We start from the raw sequence: 15,857 nt of genomic DNA, 5'->3' as shown, positions 1-15,857 counted from the left end.
ACAATGCTTCCTCAGCTCTTGTCCCCTAGTGCCCCTCCTCTACTTGCGCTACATTGATGACATCTTCATCATATGGACCCACGGAAAGGAGGCCCTTGAAGAATTCCACCTGGACTTCAACAATTTCCACCCCACCATCAACCTCAGCCTGGACCAGTCCACACAAGAGATCCACTTCCTGGACACTACAGTGCAAATAAGTGATGGTCACATAAACACCACCCTATACCGGAAACCTACTGACCGCTATACGTACCTACATGCCTCCAGCTTTCATCCAAGACACATCACACGATCCATTGTCTACAGCCAAGCCCTAAGATACAACCGAATTTGCTCCAACCCCTCAGATAGAGACAAACACCTACAAGATCTTTATCAAGCATTCTTAAAACTACAATACCCACCTGGGGAAGTGAGGAAACAGATTGACAGAGCAAGATGGGTACCCAGAAATCACCTACTACAGGACAAGCCCAACAAGGACAATAACAGAACACCACTGGCCATCACATACAGCCCCCAGCTAAAACCTCTCCAGCGCATTATCCACGATCTACAACCTATCCTGGAAAATGATCCCTCACTCTCACAGACCTTGGGAGGCAGGCCAGTCCTCGCTTACAGACAACCCCCCAACCTGAAGCAAATACTCACCAGCAACAACACACCACACCACAGAAACACCAACCCAGGAACCAATCCCTGTAGCAAACCTCGTTGCCTACTCTGTCCCCATAACTACTCTGGCGACACCATCAGAGGACCCAACCACATCAGCCACACCATCAAGGGCTCATTCACCTGCACATCTACTAATGTTATATATGCCATCATGTGCCAGCAATGCCCCTCTGCTATGTACATTAGCCAAACTGGACAGTCCCTCCGCAAAAGAATAAATGGACACAAATCGGACATCAGGAATGGTAACATACAAAAGCCAGTAAGTGAACACTTCAATCTCCCTGGTCATTTTATTACAGATTTAAAAGTCACTATCATTGAACAAAAAAACTTCAGAAACAGACTTCAAAGAGAAACAGCAGAACTAAAATTCATTTGCAAATTTAACACCATTAATCTGGGCTTGAATAGGGACTGGGATTGGCTGGCTCATTACAGAAGCAGCTTTTCCTCTCCTGGAATTGACACCTCCTCATCTATTATTGGGAGTGGACTACATCCACCCTGATTGAATTGGCCCTGTCAACACTGGTTCTCCACTTGCGAAGTAACTCCCTTCTCTCCATGTGTCAGTATATAATGCCTGCATCTGTAACTTTCACTCTATGCATTTGAAGAAGTGAGGTTTTTACCCACGAAAGCTTATGCCCAAATAAATCTGTTAGTCTTTAAGGTGCCACCAGACTTCTTGTTGTTTTTGTAGATACAGACTAACATGGCTACCCCCTGATACTTGTTCTCATACAATATGTGGATGATCTTTTGCTTGCGTCTCCTTCCTTTGAATCTTGTAAAACTGATACTGTGGTTCTTTTAACTGCTCTTGCTTTAAAAGGCCTCCTGGGAAAAGCTTCAGTTGTGCCAACCTAGAGTACATTACCTAGGTCATGATATTTCATCTGGCTCTCGTCATTTGTCAGATTCTCGTATTACAGTTATTCTAAAATGCCTAGGCTTGTTACTATCTCTCAAATGCGAACCTTCCTTGGCATGACTGGATATTGCAGGCAGTGGATTTTGGGTTATGCAATAATCATCAAACCACTTCAGGATTTAACTAAAACAGACACCCCTGAGCCACTCTTGTGGTCCCAGGAGGCAGAACAAGCCTTTGTAACTATTAAACAAGCTCTTGGACTCTCTGATTATGCTAAACCATTTATTCTTTTCTGTCATGAGTGCAATGGATTTGCTTTGGCTGTGTTAACACAAAAACCTGGGGATAAACACCGTCCACTTGCTTATTATAGCTCTGCGCTGGATCCAGTGGCAACTAGCTTTCCACCCTGCCTTCATGCAGTTGCTGCAACTGCCTTAGCTGTACAATTATCTGAATCCATTGTTTTGGGCTCATCCTTAACAGTCTCGGTGCCTCATGCTGTAGCAGCTCTTTTGCTCAAATCTAAGAGGCAACATTTGCCTACTTCTCGACTTACCAAGTATGAGCTTATTCTGCTATCTTTGTTTCATATTACCTTGGCCCGTTGCCCCATTCTGAACCCTGCTTCCCTGTTACCGGTGCCTCAGGATGGAGAGCCTCATGATTGTGTGTCTGTTACTTCTCTTCTTACCTGCCCAAGGGAAGATCTAACTGATGTGCCTTTGCAGACTCCTGCCCTTATTTATTTTGTGGATGGTTCCTGTTTGCAAAATTCTGAGGGAAAATTGGTTGCTGGTTATGCTGTCTGTTCTTTATATTCTGTTGTTAAAAGTGCCTTCCTTCCCTCGGTCTTTTCAGCTCAGGTGGCTGAGCTTATAGCCTTGACATGGACATGTATTTTGGCACAGGATCAAACTGTTAATATTTATACTGACTCTCTCTATGCTTTTGGAGTGGCTCATGATTATGGTATACTTTGGAAATACAGAGGGTTTCTCACATCCTCTGGTTCCCCTATTAAGAATAGTCAGTATGTATCTGCTCTTTTGGATTCCTTTTTGTTGCCAAAAGCTGTTGCTATTGTCAAATGCCTTGCTCATTGAACCCCTCATGATGAAGTTACTCGTGGAAATGCTTTGGCTGATTCACGGGCCAAGGATGCGGCCCTTTCTACCCCTCAGGCTGAGTGTGCTTTTGCTTTAATTGAGCAACCTTCACTGGCTTCCCTTGCTAGGATCCAGGAGATGGCGCCAGAGACCGAAAAGTCTTGGAGTGTTGCTGGGTGCACTTTACACCCTGATTACCTTTGGCGTTTCCGGGACGGCCACCCTGTTGCGCCGAGAGTGCTTCTGCCCTATCTTGCTCATGTGCAACATAGGGTGGTGCATGTGAGCAAAGGGGGGATGCTTACTGCAGTTGGAGGCGATTGGTATGCACCGGGTTTTCCTTCTGTGGCCCAGCACTACTGCCAACAATGTACAATCTGCCAGCAACACAATGTTGGTAAAGCTGTTAAAACCACACAAGCAGCCCATCCCCCTCCGTGGGGGCCTTTTGTAAATATTCAGATGTTGTAATTATGAATATGTATTAGTATTAGTTGATGTTTTTTTCAAGCTGGGTTAAGGCCTTCCCCTGCAGGAGGGCAGATGCTAAGTCTGTTGTGAAAATTTTTCTCAAAGACTTTGTACCAAGGTTTGGTATACCTGTGTGTATCAACAGTGACTGTGGCACTCATTTTACTGGACAGATTGTGTTGAATCTGCAAGGCTGCACATAATTCTTTTACAATCTCCACTGCCCTCGCCATCCACAATCTGCTGGGACAGTGGAATGTCACAATGGGATTCTGAAAAACAAACTGGCTAAGATTTGTGCAGAGACAAACCTCAAATGGCAGATGCCTTGCTGTTAGCCTTGATGAGCATGAGGGCCACTCCCAACCGAAAGACTGGATTTAGCCCACAGGAGATTTTGACAGGGTGCCCGATGCGATTTTAGTGGCGCCCCCACTGGCCCTTGCTCAGATGGACATTCATTTGATGGATGATATAATGCTTAATTACTGTCAGGCACTAATGAAATGTGTTAAGTCTCTTTAGTTGCAGGTGAGAGAAGCATTACTCAAGAACCCTGAGCAGCCCTGTCACTCCTTAGAATTAGGAGATTGGGTCTACATACAGATCCACCAGTGAAAGACTGCTTTGGCTCCATGCTGGAAAGGCCCTTCCCAGGTCCGGCTGACCACCAACACCGCTGTGAAGTGCCAAGGACTGACTGCTTGGATCCATGCTTCTCACTGCAAAAAGACCCCCCCGCCTCAAAATGATTCTACACCAATTGCTGATCAGCCTGTTTCTCCTTCTGGTACTTCTTTTCCTCCTCCTGAACGGCGGGAGAAAAGGACAAGGTGAAGTGCTAGTAACCTTTCCCTTGTCCACCGATGAAATCATCATGTCTTCAGCATTTGCTAAAGAAACCAGAGCTCTGCAGGGTGATGTGCTGGTAACCTCTCCCCGTATGATTCTGAACTACGACGGTTCCAGGAAAGAAGAAAAAGAAACGCTCGCTCCGCTGAACCTGCCAAGGCCCAGGAGTTCCTGACTACAAAGGACATTAAGAAGTGGCCCTGGTGGAAAAGATGGAGTATTAGACACTGGCAAGGAGGAAGTTGTGGACTTTTTGCTTGGGAATGTGGTACTACTTGGTATTCGGGGTTTCTTCCGGGGGCTGCACAGTGCGCTGTTGGACAAGTACCCTGGGAATGTACTGCTCTCCCTAATTGGCTTTCAGATGAAGAATATCAAAAGCGCCTTATTGCCACAACCACTACCCCTGCCATTACCTCCATTCCCACTACCACTCCTGTAACATACCCAGATACAGACAATACTATCTATTCTGATGAAACCCAATGGCCAAGGCCTTCACATGTTAGTGTGGCCTTCACAATATCTAAGTATTGTTCGGAAAATTTATTTTTTAAGGTTCAGGACATGTCATATGAGCGAACAATTGAATGGAGAACAAATGGATCAGTAGAAATAGAAGTATATAACATTACCACAATTGAGCCTAGGGAATCTGAACTTAAGATGGATGGGTTTTATGAAGGGCTTGATATGATGGCCATTCCAGGGGGTTGTAGTGTATTAGGAGAAAGGGGCCCTTATTCTTATTTAGTTACCCAATTAGTAAATATTGAGACTCCTCCTCAGAGAGTGTGTTCTGCCACCGGAAACTTTATTTAGAATCATAGAATATCAGGGTTGGAAGGGACCTCAGGAGGTCAACTAGTCCAACCCCCTGCTCAAAGCAGGACCAATTCCCAACTAAATCATCTCAGCCAGGGCGTTGTCAAGCCGGGCCTTAAAAACCTCCAAGGAAGGAGATTCCACCACCTCCCTCCTAGTGAAATAGTGTTTCCTAATATCCAACCTAGACCTCCCCCACTGCAACTTGAGATCATTGCTCCTTGTTCTGTCATCTGCCACCACTGAGAACAGCCGAGCTCCATCCTCTTTGGAACCCCCCTTCAGGTAGTTGAAAGCAGCTATCAAATCCCCCCTCATTCTTCTCTTTTGGAGACTAAACAATCCCAGTTCCCTCAGCCTCTCCTCATAAGTCATGTGCTCCAGCCCCCTAATCATTTTTGTTGCCCTCCGCTGGACTCTTTCCAATTTTTCCACATCCTTCTTGTAGTGTGGGGCCCAAAACTGGACACAGTACTCCAGATGAGGCCTCACCAATGTCGAATAAAGGGGAACGATCACGTTCCTCGATCTGCTGGCAATACCCCTACTTATACAGCCCAAAATGCCGTTAGCCTTCTTGGCAACGAGAGCACACTGTTGACTCATATCCAGCTTCTGGTCCACTCTAACCCCTAGTTCCTTTTTTGCAGAACTGCTACCTAGCCATTCGGTCCCTAGTCTGTCGCAGTGCATGGGATTCTTCCGTCCTAAGTGCAGGACTCTGCACTTGTCCTTGTTGAACCTCATCAGGCTTTTTTTGGCCCAATCCTCTAATTTGTCTAGGTCCCTCTGTATCCGATCCCTACCCTCAAGTGTATCTACCACGCCTCCCAGTTTAGTGTCATCTGCAAACTTGCTGAGAGTGCAGTCCACGCCATTCTCCAGGTCATTAATAAAGATATTAAACAAAACCGGCCACAGGACCAACCCTTGGGGCACTCCGCTTGAAACCAGCTGCCAACTAGACATGGAGCCGTTGATCACTACTTTTTGAGCTCGACAATCTAGCCAGGTTTCTATCTACCTTACAGTCCATTCATCCAGCCCATACTACTTTAACTTGGTGGCAAGAATACTGTGGGAGACCGTATCAAAAGCTTTGCTAAAGTCAAGGAATAACACATCCACTGCTTTCCCCTCATCCACAGACCCAGTTATCTCATCATAGAAGGCAACTAGGTTAGTCAGGCATGACTTGCCCTTGGTGAATCCATGCTGACTGTTCCTGATCACTTTCCTCTCCTCTAAGTGTTTCATAATTGATTCCTTGAAGACCTGCTCCATGATTTTTCCAGGGACTGAGGTGAGGCTGACTGGCCTGTAGTTCTCCGGATCCTCCTTCTTCCCTTTTTTAAAGATGGGCACTACATTAGCCTTTTTCCAGTCATCCGGGACCTCCCCTGATTGCCATGAGTTTTTAAAGATGATGGCCAATGGCTCTCAATCACATCCGCCAAATCCTTTAGCACCCTCGGATGCAGTGCATCCGGCCCCATGGATTTGTGTTCATCCAGTTTTTCTAAATAGTCCCGAACCACTTCTTTCTCCACGGAGGGCTGGTCACCTCCTCCCCATACTGTGCTGAGATGATCCTGATAACTAATAATCTAACGTGTACTATATTACAGTATACCCCTTCCTAATGTTAATGCCTCTCAAAAGTACCTGAGAATATTTAAACAACAGATGTGGTATAATGCTGTCCCCAAGAGAGATGTACTAGGATATCGAATAACAATAATTAATGCCACATTAGGGACTGTGAAATTCACCCTGCCCCTATCCAGTTTTCAAATTACTTCCATGGATCCCAATTGTTCCAGGGGAGCTGCTATCCGGCTAGAACAGCAAAGAGCATGGGTCTCCCCTAGGAAGAAAAGAGATTTAGCGGGACACTTATGGGATGGTGCCAATAGTGCAGCGGCAATTTGGAATGTTTTTAAGGGCCAACAACATAATGAAAAATTAGGGCAACTAGAAAAGGCCGCTGGTCTTATTACTGGAGCACAGCTGACCCTGGTGCAAGCTGGAGTTAGTGAATTATATGTTATTTCCGCTCTTAGTTCGATGACCCAGGAGCTGTTGACAGACATGGTATTGAACATCACTGAGGCAGGAAAGGAATTGCAGTGGGATCTAGCATGTTCAGAGATTCAGGATTTCCTGAATGACCAGCTGATGGCCATTTGGAGTGATCTTGAGCATCAGGGATGGCCTACTGCCCTTACTAGTGCTTCAGGAGTGCTATCTGACTTGTGGCCATGGAGACATACTTGGAGGTTTTCAGGATGGATGTGCGAGTACTAACAGTGTTCCTTCCACGCATACGGGCCGGTCGGAGGGGTGTGGGCTCCCACATAACGAATCCTGCCAGGCCCGTGGGGTGGATGCATGTAGGATTGGATAATTCATGATGACATCTGGGAGATTAGACCACCTGGTATGCCTAGCCGATTAGTTGTTAGTGCTCCTGGAATAACACCTGATATTTGGATTGGAATAGGGAATCAGTGGACATATTGGCCCTTAGAACTCCCACAGCTTCAATGTGTAAGAAAATTGAAGCAAGGGGATGTTGTCACAGTGTTTGACAAAGTTTGTTGGGAAGGTATGGGGCAAGGAACTACCCTGACAGGACAGTTACTTTTCCAAGCTAATGATAGATGTGTATATGTTAAGGCCACCACTTTGCTAGATGTGCATTTCAATCTCACTACGATCGTAGGAAATCACATTATTTATTGGCCTGCAGACAAAGCCCTACAATTAGACCTTAGGTATCAAATTTCTTTTAATTGCACCATTTTAATACCCGACCGATTCCAAAATTTGCGTTCACTCCTACCAGAGGTTCGGAAAATTTCTGACGTACAGGGTCAAATCCATGTGCATCAGAATATATATCAAATTGAACAATGTGCTTTTCATATAGTCTATAGAGTGTCTACTTTGTGTAAGAATTATGATGTCATGTGCTATGTAACTAAGGCAATGACTCAAGTCCAGCATATTATTACAATGGGGACATTAATGCTTATATTGTTTTTGTTTAGTTTAGTGATGTGATGTTGTAAGAAATGTAATAAAGAAAATACCTTTCATGTTCATACTAATCATGCATTATTGTTATATCCAGCTAAGATGTATGGGGCTGATCCTCATCCTTTTGATCTAGAAACAGAGATACAAGGTCTAATGAAACTGGAAGTGTAAGAATGGTAGTTGTGCTACAAAAAGCACAAAACGGGGGAGTGTGGAAGCAGAAAAGAAAGAGGGTTTAAGTGTAGCCATTTTAATTTGTTAGAAACAGAGCAACTGTTATGCTAAGTCTTAGCCTAATATCGTGGGACATGTAGAAGCAGGGCTCACGTCAGAAGTGAGTGGAGAAAACAGCAGCGCAGAGTCAGTGTGACCTAGCCTTGAGATAACAATGTTTTGAGAAGTAAAATTGAGAAAATGCTGGATTAGACAGGATATAATATAAACAAAATGTAGATGTTTCCAATTAATGCATACCACAAAAGAGTATAAATGCTTTTGTGTTATTGCTTGTATTTCGGAGAAACTGAGGCAGAGATGCTCTCTGTCAGCTGTATTCTTCCCTTGCAATTGCTCGAATAAAGCTGCCTCTGATTTTGTTGCTTCCAACCTGAGAGTGAAGGGTCTTTCTTCCACACAGCTGTCTGGGACTTGGGCCCTGTGATCCTGTGTCTCACCAGAAGGGTGTGTGTCCCCCTCCCTCCCCCGGGCTCAGGCTCCCTGGCTCATTTGAGCCTGTGTGTGACTAACCAAGCCACAGCCAAGAGAGCGAATGCGAGTTGCTTGCATCAGAGGCTGTGGTGGCCCATCTGCTGGGAGCCAGAATGAACTGCAGCAAGGGGACCCCTGAAGCAGCAGAATGGGGGGCAGCGGGTAAGAGTTCAATTGCTACCAGCAGCACCCCCTAGGAGAGAAAGGCTCCTGTGTCCCATTCCCACCCCCCACCAGACGGGCACCCCCTAGAGGAGAAAGGCTTCGTGCTGTATTCCCCACCCCTCCGAGCCAGCCTTGCTTAGCTGCGCCCCCTCTGGATGGACCCAGGGGTTACTTCGCCCAGACCCTGAGCCCCGGGTTATTGGGGGGGGGCATGGAAGCACCCCATGTCCTCCCCCATCCCCTAAAGGGTCGACCAAGCCTCCACCACTGCCGCTCTGCAGCGCCACCAAAGCCAGCAGCAAGCGGGGACATGGGCCCAGCTCCCCCATGTGGGAAGTGGGGTGATGGGGACCAGCTCAGCCCCCTCGGCAGGGCTGGTTGTTTGCTTGTGGGGGCTGGAGTTGAATCTAGAACAGCAGGCTGCGTGTGAACACAAGGAGAAGTTCATTAGTGAGGAAGCATCATATCATTTAGCTCTTCCACTTGTTGGGATAATTAAAAGTAAGAAATACAAAATGGAGTCTGTGACATGCGACTTCAGGATTCAATCCTTGTTTACCTCAGGGACACTGACTCAGAACTAGCCCCAACTGGTTAGAACTGGATTTTCCCACCTTTGGGCTCCGGACATTCCATCTGTTTTCCCGCCCAAATCCCTGAAGGTTCTATTACCTCAGATTTACCTCAGACGTGTTTGGCATGGCCATTTGGAACAGTCCACTTTTCCCTGCCTTGACATCAATGACTCCTGTGCAAATGAGGCTGCTTTCCATCTGAGCGGCAGCCTGTGCGCGAGGGCTTCTCTTCCATTTTGTATTTGTGGTTTTCTTCCCCTTCCCTATTAATTGTATTTTTATCCCTAATACATATCCCTTTGTTTTTACCTCACTTACCTGTCTCCTCTTCATTTTACACCACACCATCCCTGGGGTATTGGTCCACTGGGTGATCAGATACCAGAGTGGGCCGTATCTGCATTTCTGAGTAAAAGGGGTATCCATTTTCTTTCCCTCTACCACACCTGATTTATTTTAAGGGTTACCTTTTTCCCCCTTTGAGGCAACATTTGCGGCAACCGCAGCAGATCCACATGGGATTAGCTACCCCATTTGGGTCCTATGAGCTAGCTGTCTGGGTTTATTTTAGATTTCAGTGAACAGTGACTACGGTCCGTTTGACTTGGGGTGGGAGTATTGGGTATGTCTGGTATATCTGTTGTTCTCTGTTCCCCTTCCCCCCACAGCCCTTGGTCTGAGACGGTGGGATTTATCCTACCGATTAAAAATCCTGCTACCGGTGACAAGGGCCTCGGGGACGCCTGGGCCCCAACCAGAGAAGCAGGTAGTGAATGCTAGTGGGCCCTACGCTAGCAGCGTCACTAGTGCCTGTACGTTAAAGGCAGGCACCGGGTGGTATCGAGATACCACCTTTCTTTTCCGGCAAGCGGTAATTAGTAGGGATGGTTGCGGCTGGGAGCATTTCTGCCCATTTTGTAGGTGGCCCTGCGTTTACGCAGCTACCGCCCGTCTGAAGGATTTGCGGCCTGTGATAAAGCCAAGAGTACCATATCCCGCCCATTTTGAAACCGCCTCTGTCATTCCCTCTGTCATACCCCAGAGTGGTAATCCACTTCCTTTGGGTCCCTACCCGTTTTCCCTTAATTTTTCATTACAGTTGGGTAAGCAACCGTTTGGTGCCATGGCTCGCGTATTCAGTCTTCAGGGATGGACAAAGCAGACTAATAAACATTCGTTGGCGTACGCGATTGAGTTATTTGGAAAGAATAAGAACCCATGGGGAATTGGGTCGTTTGCAGGCATAGACTCCTTGGAAAAATTCTCTACCTTGTGGGCATGGTATTCCACCAGTAAACCAGCCCCGAACAAGAAGGCCTGTAAGTGTGCCTTGATCTACGGCTTAGCCATTGTCAGCCAAGAGTTAAATGTTCAAGTGCAGCTGCTGAAAAAGCAGGCATCAACTGCACGTGTATCAAAGGTGGGGGAGGGATAGCTCAGTGGCTTGAGCATTGGCCTGCTAAACCCAGGGTTGTGAGTTCAATTCTTGAGTGGGGAACTGGGGCAAAAATCTGTTTGGGGATTGGTCCTGCTTTGAGCAAGGGGTTGGGCTAGATGACCTCCTGAGGTCCCTTCCAACCCTGATATTCTATGATTAAGCAAGCAGCAAAATGCAAGCTGCTGAGAAATACGCAGCAGAAGCTGCAATTACCAACTTAAAGCTGCAGGCCTCCCAACTAGAACAGCAGCTAAGGATCCTGCATGCAAAGACTGCTGCTGTTGAAACAGCAGCTGAGGTGAAAGCCAAGGAGCTGCAAGACACACAAGCAGCCATTCGGCAGCTACTAAAGGAGGCCCAGAAGGTTAAAGAAGGGCCTATTAATCAATGCCAAATTGAGCAGCTGCAAGGGCAGTTGGAATTGTCTAGAGGTCTGGTTAATGCTATTGAGTCAAACCCACTGGCAGCTTTTACCAGTACCACATCTGATGGGTCAGATCTCAAACTATAACCCACCACCAGAAAAGGAGGAGGGAAGAAGCCTTCAGCCCCCTATGAACAAGGAGAAAGGGACTCTCTACCTTATGCTCCTTTAGCTCCTATTGTAACTACAGTCACCACGTATGATGGACAAGGGCCCCCAGTAATTAAACATGAGAGCAAAGCCTTAACCCCAGAACAGATAAGAGCCGTGGGCAAGCATGTAATAAAGACACTAAATGGGCTAGCTAAAATATCCATCACTCCTAATATAACCCAGGAAGATACGGTATCCCTGCTAAGGGAATGCATGCCCACTGATGATTGTTGCCATTTGTCGCTATTACTGAAGTACAAGATAATCCAGCTAATTTGTATTTGTCTGGGTTAAAAGTGTATTGGCCTTATGAGAATGTTATCGATAAAGAATTTTCTGAAAGACAGGCCCGGATGAAAGGCCTGAAAGATATTTCTTAAGAAAGAAAGTATTGTATTGGTTATCTGGTTTAGGAAAGAACGTAGACGGTGTGATAAACTATGACACGCCTGAACTACGGGATATGTATATTCAGGACCTAGCGTCTTCCCAAAGACGATGCAGGATCGGCTCTGCTTACACATGGAGAAAGTAAGACGAAGGTGAAGTGACTTGCCTAGATTTTGAAGAGAACTCAGGAGTCGGAACTCCTTGTCCCCCCTGCTCTGTCCCACTAGATCCAGAGCTGGGGATAGAACCCAGGGGTCCTGAATTTCCCCCCTTGCCTTCAGCACTGCTCATCACAGCTGAGAAATGGCTACTGCCTTCCCTGACACTACAGTGCTCCCCGTGGAGCCCCCTGCATCACACCAGGCTCTTCTCCTTGGCATCTTCACAGGGCTGGCAGGGTCCTTCCCGTGGCAAACAAGCTCTCTGCAGCCTCATCATAGTGTCAACCCAGGAGGCATCTACCATGTGGCCATGTCTTTTTGCCCGGAGCAGCTTACCCTGCTGAGCACTTTGCTGTGCTGGTTGCAGGCCTTAGCCTGTAGGGGGCGCTTTGGGATCAGAAATTTGCAAATAGGGAAACCTGCTGGAGCCTCAGCGTTGGGCTCCCCTGAGGCAGCCGCCTCTGGGATTGGCAAGTGGAACTTTCACCCCCCGATCACCCATAGAGTGATGCCCAGGGAGCTGATCTCCCAGCATGTGTCTGCTCCTGCCATCGGCTGGCTCCCACCGAGAGATTCCCCGGGGAGAAGGCCATTTCCTCTTGCAAGTTAATTATTAAATGTGCCTGGGACAGGGCCGGTGCCACCCTTACATATTTTGATTTTAAAAAGACACCTGTCCAAGGTTCTAGACCGTACTACGCCATCAACACTACAGCTTCAAACCCAGTAGCATTACATGATCGGTCCAGCCAGAACTAAGCCCTGCAGCTCCCTTCTGCCCTTTCATCTAGGAAGCAAACCCTCAGCCCTCGCCCTGCTGGGGTTGCCACTGGTCCAGGTTTCCCCATTTTTTGAAGTCACTTTCCTGGGAAATCGGTCCAGTATGCAGGGCCAGCTGGCCAGTTTTATGAGCTCAGAGTCATACCGGGTGTCCCATTTCTTGTACCTCAGAGGTGGCCACCCTACTCCCTAGACCCTCTCATCTGGGGGGAGAGGGGGTGTCTCACTTTTCCAGATGGTCATTGGGGTGGGGGTGGGGAGTACGTGCCACAGTCTTGGTGACATAGAAGAGAACTCCCTGCTAGCCACCCCCTTCCTGATAGTTTGGGGACACTACTGCCAGCAGCTGGGGCAGTATGGAGTGGGGGAGGACCGCACAGGAAGGCTGGTTTCAGGCCATGGAGGGTTTTATAGGCCATAAGGAACACTGTAAACATCAGCTGGAGATCTTAGGAGCTTAGATGTGGGAGCAGATCTGGCACAAAGTGACTCTAATTTCTAGGATCATCTGAGCCTTTCATTAAGAATTGAGCAGGGTGTGTGGGGGAAGCTTCGTTCCTAGCGAAGTGTGTTCTGGGCACACGTGGGGGACGTGGGTGAGCCTTGGGGCCCTCGAGGGGAGTTGGTCTGCATCCCTGCAGGGTTTGATGAATGTTGGAGGAGGCTGGGGTGTAGGGAGGTCTGCGCTGCCTGCATTGTCCCTGTTCTGGGGTTAAATGGGGACCTTCCGCAGCTCTCGATGGGGCATCTGTATGTAATGGAAAACCCGCCAGGCTCGCTGCTGGGCTGTGTGCTGGCAGAATGGGGAGGGTGCTCTGGCTCAGACCCGTCGAGGGGCTGTCGCAGCGACAGAGTTCATTTGGCCAAGCTCAAGTGCGAGCAGTCCCGCTGCAGTCAAACACGCGAGTTTCTGCATCCTCGCTTGTGTGCATCGCTAGGATTCCTGGGAGCACCTCCCGTGGCTCTTAGAGCTGCAGTAAACTGAGCCGCTGGATGGATTTTCCCAGTGACTTGTGGGAGAGCTTGTCTGTCCTCTCTGGCCACCTGGAGGGGAGGAGGGAAGCATGGGAAGCCGTTGGAGGACTAGTGGCACTCGAGGGTGGTTGGCCTGTGTCTATCCTACCGAGCAGTTGTCTTAGCAGCTGACAAGTTGGGCTAACTCGCGCTGTAGCCCATAGCCTCTCTCGGGCCAGCTGACTTGTGGGTGGACTGGAGGTGACTCGAGTTACGGGCTGCACCTGAGTTAACTGTGCAGTGAAAACCAGCCTGAGCATGTATCTAAGCTCTCCCCATCTTGGAGCAGTTGCTTTCAGCTGGGCAAACTGGGCCATATTGGGCATAGATCAAAGATGCTTGCATTGAGCAACAATGCAAGGGCAGTGGGTGCTTGTCTCCTCCCCTTTGGCTGCCTGAGGGTGCGGCTGAGCTGGGAGTCGCTCTGCCTGGGGTGCCAATTGGACAATCTGCCCCCTGGGTGTAGTGCGGGATTAGTATGTAAACGGCTGCCCACCCTACTCGGGCTCTGCTGGGATGAATTAGGGTCTGTGTGAGCCTTGAGGCGGTTGCTGGCATTGGGCAAACTGAGCCACCAGGGCCTCTGACCTCTCGGGACATGCCTGAGTGAGTCCCAGGAGGAATCAAACCGTGGACCCCTCCCCTTTGCCTGCACTGCACCTTCCCCCTGCACCTCTCGCTTCCTCGCTGTGAGCTGCTGACCTGGGTCCCCTGTAGCAGCTACAGTGTAACAGGGAATGGGAGGGAGTAGGCTTAGGAATTTAGGACAGGAAGTGAAGATGAAGGAACCCCAGTTGAATTGTTGTGGGTATTTCAGGGAGGCAGAATGGAATCATGCCAGGGGCTTTTTCAGACCTCAGGAGTAAAATAGGTACGTAGCAGAGGTGCATTAAGTCTTGTTGATGGATAGGGAGATAAAATTAAGGATGTTAAAATGACTAAGAGCTGCTGAGCTGCTTTTGCTGTCGAAGAAGAAATGAGGGGATAAAAAATGTATGGACAATAAGGAAGTGCGTTATCTTTCTGTCTAAGGTCCTTATCTGGCTCTGGTTATTATAGTATCCGAGTGCCTCCCAACTGGTAATATATTTATCCTCCAACCCTCCTGGTCAGGCCAGGAAATGCCATCATCCCCTCTGTAGCATGGGGAAATTGAGGCACAGACTAAGTGACTGCCCGAGGTTAGTCTGGGGCAGAGCAGGGAATTGAGCCAGAATCACCCAAGTCCCAGGCTAGTGCTCTAACCATTGCACCAGCATCCCTCTATGATGCAAAAGATGTGGTTAAATAAAACTTGAGGGGTAAGTGGATGCTAGAGAGAGAAATTGGCCAGCTTGGGTGAAACACTCGGTTCTTGGAGGGAGTTTGTTTGGAAAGCAGGGGAAGAATGCCAGCCTGGCATGGATCTTCCTGAGGCAGAGAGCAGCGATTGCCCTCTGGCAAACCCGCATCACATGAGATTGCTGCTGCTGTCTCTCTGACAGCAATGGCCTGTCCATCCGCAGGACAAACACAAACACACCGTCTGGAGGGAGAGGAAAGGATTTTTTGACACTACATGTTGCCCCTGCCCCGAACTGTGAGGTTTGTGTGGCTTCCAAGGGGTGTCTGCTTGCCCCCTCGTATCGCTGTGATTTTCATCTGCTTTAAATCTGTCGCCCTCCCAGCCCTGTGCCGGGGCAGATCCCCTGGCCTCGGCCCTCCAGCCCCCATGGGGCCAAGCCCTTATGCCCACCCCACATTGGCTCCCCTGGGCTGCCCACGCCCATCTATGGAGTCCCAGAGGGCTCAGATCCTGGGTGGCACCCACCCTCGTCCCCCTGCTACTGCTCCCTGGTGGGGTCAGTCTGCCCCACGCTTGCAAGAATGCCGGGGACCCTGGCTGAGAGCGAATGCCTCTCTCACCCCCTGCAGTGGCAGGCACAGGGCCCGAGTGGATTGGCCCTGCCGAGGAGCCGTAGGCCAAGCACGGAGGAGGCCACAGGTTGGGCCAGCAAGATGGAGGATGGAGGTGAGCCGGGGTGGGGGTGAAGGTCCTGGGGTTTTTGGGGAATAGGACACATATGAGGACACAGGGCCTTTCCCTTCTAGGGGGTGTTGGTTATTCCATCGCCCCGGGCCTGTTCTGCCCCATAGGATATGGGTCACTTCCATCACTCGGACCCTGTGGTGGAGGGTCAGGGTGT

Source organism: Malaclemys terrapin, chromosome 23 (assembly GCF_027887155.1).
Source record: "Malaclemys terrapin pileata isolate rMalTer1 chromosome 23, rMalTer1.hap1, whole genome shotgun sequence".
In the NCBI taxonomy this organism is placed as follows: domain Eukaryota; kingdom Metazoa; phylum Chordata; order Testudines; family Emydidae; genus Malaclemys; species Malaclemys terrapin.
The sequence above is the reverse complement of the archived record's forward strand: the minus strand, read 5'-3'. Positions refer to the sequence as shown.